At 37.7% G+C, this 19,847-nt stretch overlaps 2 non-coding genes across 2 annotated transcripts; one reads left to right on the top strand and one right to left on the bottom strand.

Annotated features, from left to right (window-relative positions):
• The first annotated feature begins 264 nt into the window (after window positions 1-264).
• Window positions 265-372, top strand: LOC112731670 (small nucleolar RNA R71). Its single transcript, XR_003167438.1, has one exon. It is a non-coding gene; the product is annotated as a small nucleolar RNA R71 (small nucleolar RNA).
• A 16,225-nt stretch (window positions 373-16,597) lies between these two features.
• On the bottom strand, window positions 16,598-16,705 carry LOC112731520 (small nucleolar RNA R71). The gene has a single exon (XR_003167294.1). It is a non-coding gene; the product is annotated as a small nucleolar RNA R71 (small nucleolar RNA).
• Window positions 16,706-19,847: the final 3,142 nt, after the last annotated feature.

Raw genomic sequence — 19,847 nt, 5'->3', positions numbered from 1 at the left:
TGCTGAGTCAATATTTTGTTCTGAGCCAATATTGCATTCAGAGTATCAATTTCAAGAACTCCCTTCTTCATAGGCGTCCCATTACTCACAGGATTCCTCTCAGAAGTGTACATGAACTGGTTATTAGCAACCATGTCAATGAGTTCTTGAGCTTCTGCAGGCGTTTTTTTTTAGGTGAATGGATCTACCTGCAGAAGTATCCAATGATATCTTTGATAGCTCAGATAAACCATCATAGGATATATCCAGGATGGTCCATTCTGAAAGCATGTCAGAAGGACACTTTTTGGTCAGCTGCTTGTATCTTTCCCAAGCTTCATAGAGGGATTCACCTTCCTTCTGTCTGAAGGTCTGAACATCCACTCTAAGCTTGCTCAGCTTTTGAGGAGGAAAGAACTTGGCTAAGAAAGCTGTGACCAGCTTATCCCAAGAGTTCAGGCTGTCTTTGGGTTGAGAGTCCAACCATATTCTAGCTCTGTCTCTTACAGCAAAAGGGAAAAGCATGAGCCTGTAGACTTCAGGATCTACTCCATTAGTCTTAACAATATCACAGATCTGCAAGAATTCAGTTAAGAATTGAAAAGGATCTTCAGATTAAAGTCCATGAAACTTGCAGTTCTGCTGCATCAGAGAAACTAGCTGAGGTTTCAGCTCAAAATTGTTTGCTCCAATAGCAGGAATGGAGATGCTTCTTCCATGTAAATTGGAATTTGGTGCAGTAAAGTCACCAAGCATCCTCCTTGCATTATTATTATTTTCGGCTGCCATCTCCTCTTTCTGTTCGAAAATTTCTGAAAGGTTATCTCTGGATTGTTGTAATTTAGCTTCTCTTAGTTTCCTCTTCAGAGTCCTTTCAGGTTCTGGATCTGCTTCAACAAGAATATTCTTGTCCTTGCTCCTGCTCATATGACAAAGAAGAGGGCACAGAAAAATAATAATAATAACAGGGATCCTTTATACCACAGTATAGAGGTCCTTATGTAAGTGGAAGAAAGAAAGGGGACAAAGAATGTAATGTAAGGAAAGAAACACAAGGGTGAGGAGAGCAGAGATGTGAGATGAGGAGATGTTAGTAGATGAATAAATAATTAGAATGGGATGAGAGAGGGAGAATTTCGAAAATAATTTTTGAAAAAGAGTTAGTGATTTTCGAAAATGGTTTTTTGAAAAAGGTTAGTAATTTTTCGAAAATTAAAATCAAAATTTAAAATAATTAGTTAATTAAAAAGAATTTTTGAAAAAGAGAGAAGATATTTTCGAAAATTAGAGAGAGAGAGTTAGTTAGGTGGTTTTGAAGAAGATAGGAGACAAACAAAGAGTTAGTTAGTTAGTTGAAACAAATTTGAAAATCAATTTTGAAAAGATAAGAAGATAAGAAGTTAGAGAAGATATTTTGAAATCAAATTTTTGAAAAAGATAAGATAAGAAGATATTTTTTTTGAAAAGATATGATTGAAATTAGTTTTGAAAAAGATTTGATTTTTAAAATCACAATTAATAACTTGATTCACAAGAAATCACAAGGTATGATTCTAGAACTTAAAGTTTGAATCTTTCTTAACAAGCAAGTAACAAACTTGAAATTTTTGAATCAGAACATTAATTGATGATGTTATTTTCGAAAATTATGATATAAAATTAAGAAAAAGATTTTTGAAAAATATTTTTAGAATTTTTGAAAATAACTAAGAAAAATGAAAAAGATTTGATTTTTGAAAAAGATTTTGAAAAAGATGAGATTTTTAAATTGAAAATTTGATTTGACTCATAAAGACAACTAGATTTTAAAATTTTTTGAAAAAGTCAAATCTAATTTTCGAAATTTTAAGAGAAGAAAACGGAGAAGATATTTTTTGATTTTTGAATTTTTATGATGAGAGAGAAAAACATGAAAAATGATGCAATGCATGAAATTTTTAGATCAAAATAATGAATGCATGCAAGAATGCTATGAATGTCAAGATGAACACCAAGAACACTTTGAATGTCAAGATGAACATCAAGAACATATTTTTGAAAATTTTTATATGCAAAGAAAATATGCAAGACACCAAACTTAGAAATCTTTGATGCTTAGACTCTATGGATGCAAGAATGCATATGAAAAACACCATACAACACAAAACAAGAAAACATCAAGATCAAGCAAGAAGACTTACCAAGAACAACTTGAAGATCATGAAGAACACTATGAATGCATGATTTTTCGAAAAATGCAAGATGAATATGCAATTGACACCAAACTTAAAAATTGACTCAAGACTCAAACAAGAAACACAAAATATTTTTGATTTTTATGATTTTATGATTTTTTTGTATTTTCTGTTAATTTTTTTGAAAATCATTTTGAAAAAGAAAAATAAGGATTCCAAAATTTTTAATATGAATTACAGGAATCTTATGCTCTTTAGTCTAAAGCTCCAATCAAAGGGTCAGGCATGGCTTAATAGCCAGCCAAGATTTAGTATGTAACTCAGACATGACATGCCTGACATACCCTATCCAAAAGAATTAGACATGGCTTTACAGCCAGCCAGGCTTCAACATGTTTCATGAAACACTAGAATTCATTCTTAAAAATTCTGAAGAAAAATATATTTTTGAAAACATATTTTTATTTTAAAATTTTTTTTCGAAAACAAAGGAGAAATTTTTGAAAGTTTTTTTTTTGAAAAATTTTTGAAAAGAAAACGAAAAGAAAGTTACCTAATCTGAGCAACAAGATGAACCGTCAGTTGTCCAAACTCGAACAATCCCCGGCAATGGCGCCAAAAACTTGGTGCACGAAATTGTGATCATCAATGGCACCATCAACATGGTACGCTCAATTGTAATCTCAACTTTTTATCACAACTTCGCACAACTAACCAGCAAGTGCACTGGGTCGTCCAAGTAATAAACCTTACGTGAGTAAGGGTCGATCCCACGGAGATTGTTGGTATGAAGCAAGCTATGGTCACCTTGTAAATCTCAGTCAGGTAGATAATAATTGATTATGGAGTTTTCGAAATTAATACTAATTAAACAAAAAATAAAGATAGAAATACTTATGTATATCACTGGTGAGAATTTCAGATAAATGTATGGAGATGCATTCGTTCCTCTGAACCTCTGCTTTCCTACTGTCTTCATCCAATCATCTTACTCCTTTCCATGGCTGGCTTTATGTAAGGGCATCGCCGTTGTCAATGGCTACATCCCATCCTCTTGTGAAAATGGTCCAAATGCTCTGTCACAGCACGGCTAATCATCTGAGGTTCTCGATCATACTGGAATAGGATTCACCCTCCTTTTGCGTCTGTCACTACGCCCAGCAATCGCGAGTTTGAAGTTCGTCACAGTCATTCAATCCCAGAGTCCTACTCGGAATACCACAGACAAGGTTTAGACTTTCCGGACTCTCATGAATGCCGCCATCAATCTAGCTTATACCACGAAGATTCTGGTTAAGAGATCCAGGAGATACTCATTCAATCTAAGGTAGAACGGAAGTGGTTGTCAGGCACGCGTTCATAGGGAATGATGATGATTGTCATGTTCATCATATTCAGGTTGAAGTGCGAATGAATATCTTAGAAGCAGACTAAGTTGAATTGAATAGAAAAACAGCAGTACTTTGCATTAATCTTTGAGAAACAGCAGAGCTCCACACCTTAATCTATGGAGTGTAGAAACTCTACCGTTAAAAATACATAAGTGAAAGATCCAGGCAGGGCCGAATGGCCAGCCCCCATGATCTAAGAACCAGACGTCCCAAGATGTTTAATACAATAGTAAAAAGTCCTATTTATACTAAACTAGTTACTAGGGTTTACAGAAGTAAGTAATTGATGCATAAATCTACTTCCGGGGCCCACTTGGTGTGTGCTTGGGCTGAGCTTGAATGTTACACGTGCAGAGGTCATTCTTGGAGTTGAACGCCAGTTTATAACGTATTTCTGGCGTTCAGCTCCAGACAGCAGCGTAGAACTGGCGTTAAACCCCCTTTTATGTTGTCTAAACTCGGCCAAATTATGGACTATTATATATTGTTGGAAAGCCCTGGATGTCTAATTTCCAACGCAATTTGAAGCGTGCCAGTTTGAGTTCTGTAGCTCCAGAAAATCCACTTTGAGTGCAGGGAGGTCAGAATCCAACAGCATCAGCAGTCCTTCTTCAACCTCTGAATCTGATTTTTGCTCAAGTCCCTCAATTTCAGCCAGAAAATACCTGAAATTACAGAAAAATACACAAACTCATAGTGAAGTCCAGAAATGTGAATTTAACATAAAAACTAATGAAAACATCCCTAAAAGTAACTAGATTCTACTAAAAACATACTAAAAACAATGCCAAAAAGCGTATAAATTATCCGCTTATCACTTTTCTTTTATGCCTTCCAAGTGTTTGATAAAATGCTTGGTTTAGCTTTAGAGTAGATCTTTGCATTCTTGGCTTGGAATTGAGAAATTAGGTGACCTTGAGTCATTAATGTCCAATTTGGATTGATAATCTAGAGTTGTTAGTTAATCTTGTTTCCATTGATGTTACTTATGGCTTAGAATTAACTATGCCTATTTGAGTTTCTCCCGATGTAGGAGAGGACGAAATAGAATTACTCTTGATAATTGTATGTTATGATTAATGACAAGGATAAAAAACCTTGACCATCAATCCTAGCCAAGATGCGTTCTTAGCATTTGTTAGCTTTACTTTCTTATCATTAAATTTCTTGCCTTTTTGCCTTCAAAACCCCTATTTTCTCATAACTAATAGTATGCACACCTCACTGCAACTCTTTTGAGAGACGACCTGAGATTTAATACTCTTGGTTTTTATTAGTTTGCATTCATGACAAACAAAATCAAACTTTGATAAGGGTCATTTGCCAGTTTGGGACTATGCTTGCAACGAAATTTTGAGTTTTATAACTTGTGAATTTCCAAACTGGTGTTTGGAAGCTATCAAGTGACTGGTTCGAAAATTCACAAGTTATAAAACTCGAAATTTTGTTACAAGCATAGTCCCAAACTGGCAAAAGACTTTTATTAGAGTTTAATTTTGTTTGTCACGAATGCAAACTAATAAAAGAAGGGAGTATTAGATCCCGTGTCGTCTCTCAAAGGAGTTATAGTGAGATGTGCGTACTATCAGTTATGAGAAAACAGGGGTTTTAGAGGCAAAAAGGCAAGAAATTAAATCATAAGAAAGTAAAGCTAACAAATGCTAGGAAGGCATCTTGGCTAGGATTGAGAGTCAATATTTTCTATCCTTGTCATTAATCATAACATAACAATTATCAAGAGTAATTCTATTTCGTCATCTCCTACATCGGGAGAAAGTCAAATAGGCATAGTTAACCCTAATTCATAAGTAACATCAATGAAAACAAGATTAACTAAAAACTCTAGATTATCAATCCAAATTGGATATTAATGACTCAAGGTTACCTAATTTTCCAATTTGAAGCCAAGAATGCAAAGATCTACTCTAAAGCTATACCATGCATTTTATCAAACACTTGGAAGGCATAAAAGAAAAGCATATTAAATTACAATAAAATCTAAAACTACCAAATGCAAGAAACTAATAATAATAACTCAAACAAATATCAAGAAAACATAAAACATCAATTTGCATTAAAAAAAATCAAAATTAGCAAGAGAGTTCATAAACTAAAGTTAACAAAATAAAGAAACTACTAAACAAAATTAGAAAAATTAAGATAATAAAACAAGGAAATATAAACAAATCTATCCTAAAACAAGAATCAAAACTTAAATCTAGAGAGAAGAAAGTGCTTTTTTCTCTAGAAAAATACCCTAAAACATGTTCCTAAACTACTCTAATTGCTCCCCCTTGATCCTCCTTGAGAATTGCATCAAATACTTTAGAAATGAGTTGGATTGGGCCCAAGAAAGCCTTGAAATAATGGCGACGTGTCTACTTAAGTAAATCACGTGTTGACAGTTATGCGTACGCGCAAATTGGCGATTTTCTAAAAGATGCATATGCATGATGGATGCGTATGCATGGCCATGAGGAGCTCCAATTTCATTTCTTCATGAATTCTCCCTTTTTGCATGTTTTTTCTTCACTTCTTCAAGCCATTCTTTCCTTCTAAGCCTGAAATCATTCAACAAACACATCAAGACATCGAATAGAATATAAGTGAATCAAATTTAGCAATTTAAGAGCCTAAAAGCATGTTTTAATCATTAAGCACGGTTAGGAGAAATTCTTAAAACTATGCTATTTCAGTGAATAAATGTAAGATAAGTTGATAAAATCTACTCATTTCAATACCAGATAAACCATAAAATTGTGGTTTATCATGTATTAATTTTGCTCGACACTATGATCAATGCCAAAGGCATGCACAAATTTAGAGAGTTCGTGCCTCCATTTACATGTTGTAATCAGGCCTTGGCCATTTAGAGGTTGGGCTCTCGACCTAATAGGAATGATTCATCCTCCTTCGACTAAGGGGCATAAGTTTGTCTTGGTGATAGTCGACTACTTTACAATGTGGGTAGAAGCTGTTCCCATGAAAGAAGTTACCCAAGCCAAGATAATCGACTTTATTGAGGAGTCGATCATTCATAGATTTGGCATTCCCAAAATGTTGACTACATATCAAGGGACCATGTTTACTGGTCAATAAGTAAAGGGGTTTTCTGAGTCACGAGGCATTAAAAAAGTACATTCGACTCCCTAATATGCACAAGCTAATGACCAAGTCGAAGCCATTAAAAATATTCTGATAAGTTTGATAAAGAAGCATATAGAGAGGCAACCTCGAAACTGGCACACTACACTAAGTCAGGTGTTATGGGCTTACAGGTTTTCTCCAAGAGAATCAATTAAATCAACACCTTATGAGTTAGTGTATGACCATAAAGCTGTATTGCCACTTGAAATAAATTTGCAAAACATAAGGGTGGCAAGATAGAATGATTTTCTAGTCGAACAATATTTGTCGAGTATGGTTGATGAATTAGATGAGTTAGACCAAGTTAGACTCATGGCGTTAGACAAAATGATAAAGCAAAAAGAGCTGATATCTAAGTCATACGATCAAAAGTGAAAGGTAAAAAATTTGCAATTGGTGATTTAGTATTGAAATTAGTACTTCTGATTGAGCAAGTTAAAGGCAAATGGTCTCCTTTATGAGAAAGATCCTTTGAAATAGAAAAAGTTTTCAATGGCAATGCATAGGAAATAAGAGATACAAATAGCAGTTGAATCATACATGTAAATGGTAAGTATGTCAAAAAATACCATTGTCATTAAAACAAAGTAAGTCGAGATTACTAAACAAAATAAGTGCAAAAGAGAGCTAGAGTAAGCTCCTAAGCATGAGTTTTAGATCCTCTTGTCATTGGTCCATGCATGAAGACTCTTGTGCTGCTTCTTGGGCATTAGTGGCTCGAGTGACTGCTTCGACTAAAGCATCTTGACTTGAAAGTTTGGAAGCATGAGCCTTTTCAATCCTTTGCAATCAAATAGAGAGAATAGCATTGGTGGATACAACTTTGATTTTTCCTAATTTTAGATCAGACAATTCTCTATCTAAGGATGCAATCTTCGACACCATTTGTTATTCCTTTGCTCAACACTTCGACAAAACCTCAGTGACCTAAGACTTAGTCATATCATATTTTTTCAGCTTAGTATCACAGTCGGCTAAAGTCTTAAGTGACTTGTTCAGTTCTTGGTCAGCATCGTGAATTTTAGAAAGGTGGGAGGAGACATCCTCAATAAATGAGCTAAGAGATGAATGCATGTAAAAAAAAAAACGTTGATTGAGAAAAGCAAGTGCATCAGTAAGTCGAGCCTTTAGGAGAATATTGTCATTGATATCATTAATGGAACGGTTCAAGCAATCAAGAACAATGTTGATTCTGTCAACAAATTGAGGATATGGACCCATGGGCACAGGGGAAGTAACTTCTTCTATAACCTCTTATTCTTTGGTCAACATTGCCTGAGTCGTATTCTCAGCTTGAAAGATAACAATTCTCTATTCCGGACCAGAAGACAACGCCATAGTTCCTTCAGAGGAATAAACCTATCGAACTTCAGACAAGATATTTTCCAGGTCAAAGTCGATGTCATCGAAATTTAAATCTCCAGCTTCTGGAGAAGGAACATTAAAAGGTGATTCTGTGTTTTGATCGACAAATTTTTGTGTCAACAGTACGGGAATAGTGTCTTCATCGACGAATTTCTATGCCAATAGTTCGATGAATTTCTGTGTGGAACGCCTAGGAATAATAGTGGTAACTGGAGCAGTTGACCCTGATCTATATTGGTACACGGAATCGTGATCGCACACTTTTCACATAACTTCGTGCAGCTGACCAGCAAGTGCACTGGGTCGTCCAAGTAATACCTTACGTGAGTAAGGGTCGATCCCACGGAGATTGTCGGCTTGAAGCAAGCTATGGTCATCCTTGTAAATTTCAGTCAGGCAGATTCAAATGGTTATGGGATTTTGATAATTGAAATATAATTAAAACAGAAAATAAGATAGAAGAACTTATGTAATTCATTGGTGGGATTTCAGATAAGCGTATGAAGATGCTTTGTTCCTTCTGAACCTCTGATTTCCTATTGCCTTCATCCAATCATTCATACTCCCTTCCATGGCAAGCTGTATGTTGGGAGATCACCGTTGTCAATGGCTATCGTCCGTCCTCTTAGTGAAAATGGTCTTAATGCGCTGTCACCGCACGGATAATCATTTGTCGGTTCTCACTCATGTTGGAATAGGATCTATTGATCCTTTTGCATCTGTCACTATGCTCAACACTCGCGAGTTTGAAGCTCGTCACAGTCATCCCATCCCAGATCCTACTCGGAATACCACAGACAAAGTTTAGACTTTCCGGATCTCAAGAATGGCTGCCAATAATTCTAGCCTATACCAAGAAGGTTCTAATCTTAGATTAGAAACCCAAGAGATATGCACTCAAGCTATTGTAGATAGAACGGAGGTGGTTGTCAGGCACGCGTTCATAGGTGAGAATGATGACGAGTGTCACGGATCATCACATTCATCATGTTGAAGTGCGAGTGAATATCTTAGAATAAGAATAAGCTTGAATTGAATAGAAAACAGTAGCACTTTGCATTACTTCATGAGGAACAGCAGAGCTCCACACCTTAATCTATGAGGTGTAGAAACTCCACTGTTAAAAATACATAAGTGAAACTAGGGTAGACATGGCCGAGTGGCCAGCCTCCCAAGGAGGTCTCAGAACATAAAAACTACATAATGTATTCCAGAGATGATCCGAAGATCAAAGATGATCAAAAGATGAAAAATACAATAGTGAAAGGTCCTATTTATAATGAACTAGTAGCCTAGGGTTTACAGAAATAAGTAATTAATGCAAAAATCCACTTCCGGGCCTACTTGGTGTGTGTTTGGGCTGAGTATTGAAGCTTTCACATGTAGAGACTTTTTTTGGACTTAAACGCCAGCTCTGGTGCCAGTTTAGGCATTTAACTCCAGCTTTTATGCCAGTTCTGGCGTTTAACGCCAGAATATGGTAGAAAGTTGGCGTTTAAACGCCAGTTTGCGTTATCAAAACTCGGGCAAAGTATGGACTATTATATATTTCTGGAAAGCTCAGGATGTCTACTTTCCAACTCAATTGAGAGCGCACCAATTGAGCTTCTGTAGCTCCAGAAAATATATTTCGAGTGCAGGAAGGTTAGAATCCAACAGCATCTGCAGTCCTTTTTCAGCCTCTGAATCAGATTTTTGCTCAGGTCCCTCAATTTCAGCCAGAAAATACCTGAAATCACAGAAAAATACAAAAACTCATAGTAAAGTCCAAAAATGTGAATTTTGCATAAAAACTAATAAAAATATATTAAAAAGTAGCTAAATCATACTAAAAACTACCTAAAAACAATGCCAAAAAGCGTATAAATTATCCGCTCATCACAACACCAAACTTAAATTGTTGCTTGTCCCCAAGCAACTAAAAACAAAGTATGATAAAAAGAAGAGAATATACAATGAATTCCGAAAACATCTATAAAGATCAGTCTTAATTAGATGAGCGGGGCTATTAGCTTTTTGCTTCTGAACAGTTTTGGCATCTCACTTTATCCTTTGAAGTTCAGAATGATTGGCATCTATAGGAACTCAGAATTCAGATAGTGTTATTGATTGTCCTAGTTCAGTATGTTGATTCTTGAACACAACTACTTTATGAAAAGGTCATGGCCCTAAGCATTTTGTTTTCCAGTATTACTACCGGATACATAAATGCCACAGACACATAACTGGGTGAACCTTTTCATATTGTGACTCAGCTTTGCTAGAGTCCTCAATTAGAGGTGTCCAGAGCTCTTAAGCACACTCTTTTTGCTTTGGATCGCGACCTTAACCGCTCAGTCTCAAGCTTTTCACTTGACACCTTCACGCCACAAGCACATGGTTAGGGACAGCTTGGTTTAGCCACTTAGGCCAGGATTTTTGTTCCTTTGGGCCCTCCTATCCACTGATGCTCAAAGCCTTGGATCCTTTTTATTTCTTGCCTTTTGGTTTAACGGGCTATTGGCTTTTTCTGCTTGCTTTTTGTTTTTCTTTCTTTTTCTTTTATTATTTTTTTTCGCCTCTTTTTTTTTTTCTGCAGGCTTTTCTATTCACTGCTTTTTCTTGCTTCAAGAATCAATTTTATGATTTTTCAGATTATCAACTAACATTTCTCCTTTTTCATCATTCTTTCAAGAGCCAACAATTTTAACATTCATAAACAACAAATTCAAAAATATGCACTGTTCAAGCATTCATTCAAAAAACAAAAAGTATTACCACCACATCAAAATAATTAAACTATTTTAAAATTCGAAATTCATGTACTTCTTGTTCTTTTGCAATTAAGAACATTTTTCATTCAAGAAAGGTGATGGATTCATAGGAAATTCATAGCTTTAAGGCATAGACACTAATGATCATGTAATAAAGACACAAACATAGATAGAGCATAAAGCATAATTTTCGAAAAACAGAAAAATAAGAGCAGGGAGATTAAAGAACGGATCCACCTTAGTGATGGCGGCTAGTTCTTCCTCTTGAAGATCCAATGGAACGCTTGAGCTCCTCTATGTCTCTTCCTTGCCTTTGTTGCTCCTCCCTCATGGATCTTTGGTCTTCTCTAATTTCATGAAGGAGGATGAATGCTCTTGGTGGTCCACCCTTAGTTGTCCCATGTTGGAACTTAATTCTCCTAGGGAGGTGTTAATTTGCTCCCAATAATTTTGTGAAGGGAAGTGCATCCCTTGAGGCATCTCAGGGATTTCATGATGAGGAATTTCCTCATGCTCTTGTTGAAGTCCATGAGTGGGCTCTCTTGCTTGCTCCATCCTTTTCTTAATGATGGGCTTGTCCTCATCAATGAGGATGTCTTCCTCTATGTCAATTCCAGCTGAATTGCAGAGGTGACAAATTAGATGAGGGAAGGCTAACCTTGCCAAAGTAGAGGACTTGTCCGCCACCTTATAGAGTTCTAGGGATATAACCTTATGAACTTCTACTTCCTCTCCATTCATGATGCTATGGATCATGATAGCCCGGTCTATAGTAACTTCAGACCGGTTGCTAGTGGGAATGATTGAGCGTTGGATGAACTCCAACCATCCCTTAGCCACTAGCTTGAGGTCAAGCCTTCTTAGTTGAACCGGCTTCCCTCTTGAATCTCTCTTCCATTGAGCGCCCTCCACACAAATGTCCATAAGGACTTGGTCCAACCTTTGATCAAAGTTGACCCTTCTAGTGTAGGGGCGTGCATCTCCTTGCATCATTGGCAAGTTGAATGCCAATCTTACATTTTTCGGACTGAAATCTAAGTATTTTCCCCGGACCATTGTAAGCCAGTTCTTTGGGTCCGGGTTCACACTTTGATCATGGTTTTTGGTGATCCATGCATTAGCATAGAACCCTTGAACCATTAAGATCCCAACTTGTTGAATGGGGTTGGTGAGAATTTCCCAACCTCTTCTTCGAATCTCATGTCGGATCTCCAGACATTCACTCTTTTTGAGCTTAAAGGGAACCTCGGGGATCACCTTTTTCTTTGCCACAACTTCATAGAAGTGGTCTTGATGCACCTTTGAGATGAATCTCTCCATCTCCCATGACTCAGAGGTGGAAGCTTTTGCCTTCCCTTTTCTCTTTCTAGAGGTTTCTCTGGCCTTAGGTGCCATAAATGGTTATGGAAAAACAAAAAGTGACGCTTTTACCACACCAAACTTAAAAGGTTTGCTCATTCTCGAGCAAAAGAAGAAAGAAGAGAGTAGAAGAAGAAGAAATAGAGGAGATGGAGGGGGTTTAGTGGTTCCGCCAAGGGGGAGAAGTAGTGTTTGTGATGTGTGAAAAGGAAGGAGGGATGAGGGGTTTATATAGGAGTGGAGAGAGGGTTAGGGTTCGTGTTTTAGGGGTTGGGTTTGGGAGGGAAAGGAATTGAATATGAAATATGAGGAGGTGATTGGTGTGAAGAAGAGAGAGAGAGAGTTGAGGTAGGTGGGGATCCTGTGGGGTCCACAGATCCTGAGGTGTCAAGGCTTTCTCATCCCTGCACCAATTTGGCATGTAAACGCCCCTTGGAGTGTCAATCCTGGCGTTAAACGCCAGGTTGCTGCCCATTTCTGGTGTTTAACGCCAGCTTTTCTTCCCTTTCTGGCGTTAAACGCTAGCTTGTTGCCCTTTTCTGGCGTTAAACGCCAGTATGGTGCCCTTTTTCGGCATTAAATGCCCAGAATGGTGCTAGACTGGGCGTTTAACGCCCATTCTGCTACCCTTACTGGCGTTTAAACGCCAGTAAGATCCTTCTCCAGGGTGTGCTGTTTTTAATGCTATTTTTCATTCTGTTTTTTCTTTTTCAATTGTTTTTGTGACTTGATGAGCAGATAATTTATACGCTTTTTGGCATTGTTTTTAGTATATTTTAGTTAGTTTTTATTATATTTTTTTTAGTTTTTATTTAAAAATCACATTTCTAGACTTTACTATGAGTTTGTGTATTTTTCTGTGATTTCAGGTATTTTCTGGCTAAAATTGATGGACCTGAGCAAAAATCTGATTCAGAGGCAGAAAAAGGACTGCAGATGCTGTTGGATTCTGACCTCCCTGCACTCAAAGTAGATTATCTGGAGCTACAGAAGCCCAATTGGCGCGCTCTCAATTGCGTTGGAAAGTAGACATTCTGGGATTTCCAGCAATATATAATAGTCCATACTTTGCCCTAGATTTGATGGCCCAAATTGGCGTTCCAAGTCAGCATAAAAATTCTGGCATCAAAACGCCAGAACTGGCATCAAAACTAGAGTTAAATGCCCAAACTGGCACAAAAGCTGGCGTTTAACTCCAAGAAAAGTCTCTACACATGAAAGCTTCAATGCTCAGTCCAAGCACACACCAAGTGGGCCCGGAAGTGGATTTCTGCATCAATTACTCATTTCTGTAAACCCTAAGCTACTAGTTCTCTATAAATAGGGCCTTTTGCTATTGTATTTTCATCTTTTGCTCATACTTTCATAGACCTTTTCACGTTTGGGGGCTGGCCTCATGGCCATGTCTAGACCTTTTGTTCTTATGTATTCTCAACGGTGGAATTTTTACACACCATAGATTAAGGTGTGGAGCTCTGCTGTTCTTCATGAATTAATACAATTACTATTGTTCTTCTATTCAATTCACGCCTGCTTCTTCTCTAAGATATTCATTCGTTCTTCAACTTGATGAATGTGATGATCCGTGACACTCATCATCATTCTCACCTATGAACATGTGCCTGACAACTACCTCTGTTCTACTAGCAATGGCTTGAATATATATCTCTTGGGTTTCTAATCTAAGATTGGAACCTTCGTGGTATAGGCTAGAATTATTGGCGGCCATTCTTGAGATCCGGAAAGTCTAAACCTTGTCTGTGGTATTCCGAGTAGGATCTGGGAAGGAATGACTGTGACGAGCTTCAAACTCGCGATTGTTGGGCGTGTGACAGACGCAAAAGGATCAATAGATCCTATTCTAACATGATCAAGAACCGACAGATGATTGGCCGTGCGGTGACAACGCATTTGGAACATTTTCACTGAGAAGACGGAAAGTAGCCATTGATAACGGTGATGCCCAACATAAAGCTTGCCATGGAAAGGAGTATGAATGGTTGGAAGAAGGCAATAGGAAAGCAGAGGTTCAGAAGGAACAAAGCATCTTCATACGCTTATCTGAAATTCCTACCAATGAATTACATAAGTATCTCTATCTTTATTCTATTTTATAATTATCAATTCTCCATAACCATTTGAATCTGCCTGACTGAGATTTACAAGATGACCATATCTTGCTTCAAGCTGACAATCTCCGTGGGATCGATCCTTACTCACGTAAGGTATTACTTGGACGACCCAGTGCACTTGATGGTTAGTTGTGCGGAATTGTGACAAAGTGTGATTCACGTTTGAGAGCCCCAAGTCTTTGGTGCCATTGTTGATGATCATAATTTCGTGCACCAAGTTTTTGGCGCCGTTGCCGGGGATTGTTCGAGTTTGGACAACTGACGGTTCATCTTGTTGCTTAGATTACGTAATTTTATTTTATTTTGTTCTTCATGATTTTTAAGAATGAATTCTAGAGTTTTAGATGATAATTTTATCATCACAAGAGCTAGTTGATTCCTATCAATTTGGTTGTTGTATGTCTGCTGAAGCTTGGCTAGCCATGTCTAATCTTTTAGACTGAAGCTTTAGACTAACATTGCATGATTCCTGGAATTCTTATTAAAAATTTTGAAATCCTTATTTTTCTTTTTCTGAATAATTTTCGAAAAAAATCACAAAAAAATTTATAAAATCATAAAAACAAAAAATATTTTGTGTTTCTTGTTTGAGTCAAGTGTCAATTTTTAAGTTTGGTGTTAACTGCATGTCTTTATTCTTCTTGCATTTTTCGAATATATACATTATGTTCTTCATTGATCTTCAAGTTGTTCTTGATGATTTCATTGCTCTGATCTTTAATTTCTCTTGTTTTATGTCTTTTGTTGTTTTTCATATGCACTTTCAAATTGTTATAGTCCTTACTATACAAAATTCTAAGTTTGGTGTCTTGCATGCATTGTTTATTTGATCTTAGTTGCATTTTTTTATTGTTTCTCATCATTAAAATTTCAATTTTTTTTTAAATTGTGTCTTTTCAAGTCAATAACACAGAGAATTGAAGATTCAGAACATTCAGCAGAGGAATTACACAGCAAAAGCTGGGCGTTCAAAACACCCAGTGAAGAAGGAAAACTGGCGTTTAAACGCCAGCCAGGGTACCTGGCTGGGCGTTTAATGCCAGGAGGAAACTAGAGGGAAGATTTTGTTTTTAATTCAAATCTTTTTCAAATTTTCATAATTTTTCAAAATCAAATTTTTTTTCAAATCATATCTTTTCAATCATATCTTTTCAAAATCAATTTCTTTTCAATTTTTTTATTTATTACTATTTTCGAAAATCCTTGCCACAATTAGGGATTTAATTCAAAATTTTCAAGTTATTACTTGCCTATTAAGAAAGGATCAAATTTTAAATTCTAGAATCATATCTTCTAATTTCTTGTTAGTCAAGCAATCAACTTTAAGTTTAAAACTTTCTCTTTTTAATTTGATTTTCAATCATATCTTCTCAATCATATCTTTTCAATCACATCTTTTTCAAAATTAAGTTTCAATCATATCTTTTTTATTTCTGATTTCAAAATCTTTTTCAAAAATTACTTAATTTCTTTCCCAATCTTAGTTTTCGAAAATCATTTACCAAACCCAAATTTCTTTTAATTATTTCAAAATCTTTTACTTTAATTTCAAAAATTCTTCCCCTCTTCCCAAATCCTTCTATTTAAAGGACTAACACCTCTCCATTATCAACAATTCGAACTCTATCTCCCTTGATAAGTTCGAATTCTCTCTTCTCTACCTCCTCCTTCTATTCTTCTTTTCCTCTGACACCTCAAGGAATCTCTATACTGTGACATAGAGGATTCTATATTTTCTTCTTCTCTCTTTTCATATGAGCAGGAGTAAGGACAAGGGCATTCTTGTTGAAGCTGATCCTGAACCTGAAAGGATCTTGAAGAGAAAGCTAAGAGAAGCTAAAGTACAACTCTCTATAGAGGACCTAACAGAACTTTTCAAATAAGAAGAAGTCATGGCAGCCGAAAACAACAACAATGCCAACAATGCAAGGAAGGTGCTTGGTGACTTTACTGCACCTACTCCCGACTTCTATGGGAGAAGCATCTCAATCCCTGCCATTGGAGCAAACAACTTTGAGCTTAAGCCTCAATTAGTTTCTCTGATGCAACAGAATTGTAAGTTTCATGGACTTCCATTGGAAGATCCTCATCAGTTCTTAGCTGAATTCTTGCAAATCTGTGACACTGTCAAGACCAATGGGGTTGATCCCGAGGTCTACAAGCCTATGCTTTTTCCCTTTGCTGTAAGAGACAGAGCTAGAACATGGTTGGATTCACAACCTAAAGAAAGCCTGAACTCTTGGGAAAAGCTAGTCAATGCCTTCTTGGCAAAATTCTTTCCACCTCAAAAATTGAGCAAGCTTAGAGTGGAAGTCCAAACCTTCAGACAGAAAGAAGGTGAATCCCTCTATGAAGCCTGGGAAAGATACAAGCAATTGATCAGAAGGTGTCCTTCTGACATGCTTTCAGAATGGAGCATCATAGGTATTTTCTATGATGGTCTATCTGAACTGTCCAAGATGTCATTGGACAGCTCTGCTGGAGGATCTCTTCATCTGAAGAAGACGCCTGCAGAAGCTCAGGAACTCATTGAAATAGTTGCAAATAACCAATTCATGTACACTTCTGAAAGGAATCCTGTGAATAATGGGACGAATCAGAAGAAATGAGTTCTTGAGATTGACACTCTGAACGCCATATTGGCTCAAAACAAAATATTGACTCAGCAAGTCAAAATGATTTCTCAGAGTCTGTCTAGAATGCAAGCAGCAACAGGCAGTACCAAAGAAGCTTCATCTGAAGAAGATGCTTATGATCCTGAGAACCCAACAATGGAAGAGGTGAATTACATGGGAGAACCCTATGGAAACACCTATAATCCTTCATGGAGAAATCACCCAAATCTCTCATGGAAGGACCAACAGAGGCCTCAATAAGGCTTCAACAACAATAATGGTGGAAGAAATAGGTTTAGCAATAGCAAGCCTTTTCCATCATCTTATCAGCAACAGACAGAGAATTCTAAGCAGAGCCACTCTGACTTAGCAACTGTAGTCTCTAATCTAATTAAAACCACTCAAAGTTTCATGACTGAAACAAGGTCCTCCATTTAAAATTTGGAGGCACAAGTGGGTCAGCTGAGCAAGAAAGTTACTGAACTCCCTCCTAGTACTCTTCCAAGCAATACAGAAGAGAATCCAAAAGGAGAGTGCAAGGCCATCAACATACCCCACACGGCCGAACCTGGAGAGGAGGAAAAGGCAGTGATCTCCACTGAGAAAGACCTCAATGGACGTCCACTGGCCTCCAAGGAGTTTCCCAATGAGGAACCATGGGAATCTGAGGCTCACACTGAAACCATAGAGATTCTATTGAATTTACTTTTGCCATTCATGAGATCTGATGAGTATTCCTCCTCTGAAGAGGATGAAGATGTTACTGAAGAACAAGTTGCTAAGTACCTTGGAGCAATCATGAAGCTAAATGCCAATTTATTTGGTAATGAGACTTGGGAGGATGAACCCCCCTTGCTCACCAAAGAACTGGATGACTTGACTAGGCAGAGATTACCTCTGAAGAGACAAGATCCTGGAAAGTTCTCAATACCTTGTACCATAGGCACCATGACCTTTGAGAAGGCTCTGTGTGACCTCGGGTCAAGCATAAACCTCATGCCTCTCTCTGTAATGGAGAAGCTAGGAATTTTTGAGGTTCAAGCTGCAAGAATCTCATTAGAGATGGCAGACAATTCAAGGAAACAAGCTTATGGACTTGTAGAGGATGTCTTGGTAAAGGTTGAAGACCATTACATCCCTGCTGATTTCATAATCCTAAAGACTGGGAAGTGTATGGATGAATCCATCATCCTTGGCAGACCCTTCCTACCCACAGTAAAAGCCGTGATTGATGTTGACAGAGGAGAATTGGTCCTTCAAGTGAATGAGGACTCCCTTGTGTTTAAAGCTCAAGGATCTCCCTCTGTAATCATGGAGAAGAAGCATGAAAAGCTTCTCTCAATGCAGAGTCAAACAGAGCCCCCACATTCAAACTCTAAGTTTGGTGTTGGGAGGCCATGCTCTGAGTATCTGTGAGGCTCCATAAGAGCCCACTGTCAAACTATTGACATTAAAGAAGCGCTTGTTGGGAGGCAACCTAATTTTTACTTATCTATGTTAAATTTCTATTTTCTATTGTTATTTTATGTTTTCTGTCGGTTGATGATCATGTGAAGTCATAAAAACAACTGAAAAAGCAAAAATAGAATGAAAAATAGTATTAAAAATAGAACACCCTGGAGGAGAAACTTACTGGCATTTAAACGCCAGTAAGGGTAGCAGAATGGGCGTTAAACGCCCAGTCTGGCACCATTCTGGGCGTTTAACGCCAGAAAAGGGCAAGAAGCTGGCGTTAAATGCCAGAAATGGGCAGCAACCTGGCGTTTAACGCCAGGATTGGCAGAGAAGGGCGTTTTGTACGCCACTTGGTGCAGGGATGAAAAATCCTTGACACCTCAGGATCTGTGGACCCCACAGGATCCCCACCAACCTCAACTCACTCTCTCTCTTCTTAACACCTTTTCTTAATACTCTTCCCCAAATACTCTTCACCAATTAACTCAATACCTCTTCCCCAAAAACCCCTCACCTATCAAATCTTACCCTCTTCTCCATAAACCGTTTACCAATCTACATCCATCCATCATAAAACCCTACCTACCTCACCTTTCAAATTCAAACTACTTTTCCTCCCAAACCCACCCTATATGGCCGAACCCTAACTCTCTCTCCACCCCTATATAAACCCATCTTCACTCCTTCATTTTCACACAACATAAACGCTACTTCTCCCCCTTGGCCGAAACACCAACCCACCTCCATCTCCTCCATTTCTTCTTCTTCTACTCTTTTCTTTCTTCTTTTGCTCGAGGACGAGCAAACCTTCTAAGTTTGGTGTGGTAAAAGTATTGCTTTTTATTTTTCCATAACCATTTATGGCACCAAAGGCCGAAGAAACCTCTAGAAAGAGGAAAGGGAAGGCAAAAACTTCCACCTCCGAGTCATGGAAGATGGAGAGATTCATCTCAAAGGTGCATCAAGACCACTTCTATGAAGTCGTGGCTAAGAAGAAAGTGATCCCTGAGGTCCCTTTCAAGCTCAAAAAGGGTGAATATCCGGAGATCCGACATGAGATTCGAAGAAGAGGTTGGGAAGTTCTCACCCACCCCATTCAACAAGTCAAAATCTTAATGGTTCAAGAGTTCTATGCCAATACATGGATCACCAAGAACAATGATCAAAGTGTGAACTCGGACCCTAAGAATTGGCTTACAATGGTCCGAGGAAAATACTTAGATTTCAGTCCGGAAAATGTAAGGTTGGCATTCAACTTGCCCATGATGCAAGGAGATGCACACCCTTACACTAGAAGGGTCAACTTTGATCAAAGGTTGGACCAAGTCCTCATAGACATTTGTGAAGAGGGCGCTCAATGGAAGAGAGATTCAAGAGGGAAGCCGGTTCAACTAAGAAGGCATGACCTCAAGCCCGTGGCTAGGTGATGGTTGGAGTTTATCCAACGCTCAATCATTCCCACTAGCAACCGGTCTGA

The sequence above is a fragment of the Arachis hypogaea genome, chromosome 12 (assembly GCF_003086295.3).
Source record: "Arachis hypogaea cultivar Tifrunner chromosome 12, arahy.Tifrunner.gnm2.J5K5, whole genome shotgun sequence".
Taxonomy (NCBI): Eukaryota; Viridiplantae; Streptophyta; class Magnoliopsida; order Fabales; family Fabaceae; genus Arachis; species Arachis hypogaea.
The sequence above is the reverse complement of the archived record's forward strand: the minus strand, read 5'-3'. Positions and strand labels throughout refer to the sequence as shown.